Genomic DNA, 2,975 nt, shown 5'->3' on the forward strand with positions numbered 1-2,975 from the left:
CAAGAAAGGAAAGGTAGACTTAGATCTCAGCGCCGTTGGCGGAGATAGGGATGTTTCCCGCCGCCATGCACGCATCTTCTATGATTTTCAACACCGCTCGTTTGCCCTTGAGGTTCTGGGCCAACATGGATGCTATGTTCAGAGGGTCCTTCACCGCCCAGGTGATGATCCCGTTAAACTGAAGTCCCAGGATCTCATTCAGATTGGACAAACACAATTCTACTTTCTCCTACCAGCTCGCCCCATCTTTGCATCCTTTGCTGGTGAGGAAACTCCACACTCGTCTAATTTTCGTGGCCAATCCATTCATATTGGTTCCGCCACAGCTTCTCCTCGGCAAACTCATATTCCATCACGACCCATGTCTTCATCCGGCAAGCACCCTGCCCATTCTGATTTTTCTGCTTCTCGTAACAATGGTTATGGCGGCGCCAATTGTGGCAATGGAATTAATGTTGGCACTGCAACTCAAGGACTGTTTACGGTGCCAATCAAGATGTCTTCTGCTGAACTGAAGACCGGGCCTATCAACATTGAACGTGGTACGTTATCATTGTTACGTACTTATATGCTATATCCATTTCTCTCCCGTATTGTTTGCTTTGTGATATACCAACATAAAATAAACAACATATTACCTGTACTAATACTATCACTACTTTCTCCTAGACTGATTTGTGAGTTACCCCCGCAAAAAAATAAGATTTGTGAGTTACAACTATTTGGCTGCTGAAGTAGAGATAGTTCCAGTCATGAACTAATAATATACCCGCAATCGTAAATGTGCAATTCACACTTTTTGAGATATATATTGCATCAGAGGTATACTAACATATGTGGAATCATATTGCTAGAAATTGTGGCTGTATTGACACAAGTTCCTAAACTAAATATAATGCCAATGGTTTTTCCTCTATCATTTGTTGTCAGCAACAACATTACGCCAGTAAGAAGCCTAGATCACATTATTGCTCACAGCTACGTAACCTCACTAGCTTACTTTATTCCTGCAGCCAAAAAATTTGAAACTAGAATGGCAGACAAGGATGAAGACAATAAGTTGGAGTATCATCTTACCTCATGTGTTGCTGTCATGGTATCAATCCACTGTGATGCTAGTGGTAGACAATGGATGCCTGTGGAACAACTTCATGCAGAGGTTTGTTATGCAAGATTATTCTTTTTTCAGTTCTAGAATTCTAAAAATTAACTCTAACCGCCTTGATTAACACTAACTAGTATGGGAAAGCATAGTTGTTGGTCTGTACAGTTGGTATTAATTTTAGATTTCAATTAATATACTTTTATGTTAAATTATAAAAAATGCGTGCTTTTGATTTATTGAGTTATTCCTTTAATTAGTATCCTTGAATAAAAAATAACAATGTTTCCATCTGAAGATGTGATTTGTGCGTATCAACAGGGCAAACTTAACATGTTATATCATGGAAAGACTAAAAATATGTCTTGTTAATTACATTTGGTAAAATGAATATGTGATGTTGTTAAGAATCACATGACCCTTCAATAGCCTTTTCAGTTTTTTAGAGAAAAAGATCCATCAATAAACCTTGAGCTCGCAATTATTTTAAAATGCACTAAATCCTTAGCCTTATTGTCTCGTTCGCATAGAATTGTGGACAACCCACTCCAAACTCAATTTCCCCCGTTCATCATCGTCAACCTTCTGGAATGTACTAATTACTTGATATCTCTTTTATGGTAGTGTGCATTAATTTGTAAGATTTAACTTGCAAATCATGACATTGCTCGCAACCTTTTGGAATGTATTTGGATATCACTGAATATCAATTATTTCTTCATAAATTAATTATTTAAATTCAAGACTTGCTTGCGCTATAGGATCCCTTCAACATGGTACAAGTTGCATGATACCTCGTGATCTCATTGTTTATCAGTTCATTTCCTGTTAATTAGTTAAATATCTTAGTTATCGCTCTACCTTAACAGTACGCTGCTACAGCCTACAAATTGTGATAATCTGTTTGTTCCACATAATACACTTACACTTCTGAATCATCGCTTGTTACAAATATTTTAAGGCATGCGATCTAATTCTTGATTGTTTTGCAGCTTACTAAAAAGTTCACTGCGATATGGCCCTATGGCAATGTCCAGAAGTACCTGGCACCAGAGGATGGCTCCTCAACCAGAACAGCAGAGAGGCCATGGCACAGGCTGTTGGAGCTGCTCAAGAATCACCCGGAGAGGTTTATCATGAGTTCAATCTCTAGAGGCACAATAACATTAGAATTCGTTTCTCTGGTCAGCTTGGCTGATAAGTTTTGCTGTCCCGAGGTTGATCAGGTCACTGCCAGGTTCATGTCCAAAAAATAAAAATGGAGATTTCTCTTTGTTTGTGTCATCAGCTCATGTTGTAAGCCTGTCACCTCAGAGATTTCTACTTGTCTGTATCTTCAACTCATTGTAAGCCTGTAAACCTTCAAGGGTAGGCTTTACTTGTGTACTTTTGGCACTGTGTGCTGTTAAGAAGAATAATCTGGATTTTTGGGCTGACCGTCGGTATATTTTCTTTGCTATATTACTAATTCGCAAATTGGATGAGTGCTTATTGCGGCACTTGTTTAGTGCAATACTAGAGGAATAAAAGGCTTTAGCATCTGAGGAGCAATAGCTTCCTTTCTGGTATCACTTGTTCTGTCAGTTAGTAGAGCGAGTGTTGTCAAAAAGAAATTGTGAGCAAGGTAGAGATTTCTACCTTATATTAACAAGGCCAAGAGGCCAAGGTTACAGATTCAACGGTCTCCCATGAACAAGAAGAGAAAACCAATGATGAAAGCATACTGTAAATTTTCAGAAATGCTGAATAAATTGTGGCATGCACATTTTAAAACATGCTAGTTTTTGTTCTTCGCAAAGAAAAGGAAAAAGAACAAGAATTACTAGTGCCTAGAATTGCGCTTCTTTTGTGCAGTTAATTTGTTCATTTTTCA

The sequence above is a fragment of the Triticum aestivum genome, chromosome 5A, assembly GCF_018294505.1.
Source record: "Triticum aestivum cultivar Chinese Spring chromosome 5A, IWGSC CS RefSeq v2.1, whole genome shotgun sequence".
Classification (NCBI taxonomy): Eukaryota; Viridiplantae; Streptophyta; class Magnoliopsida; order Poales; family Poaceae; genus Triticum; species Triticum aestivum.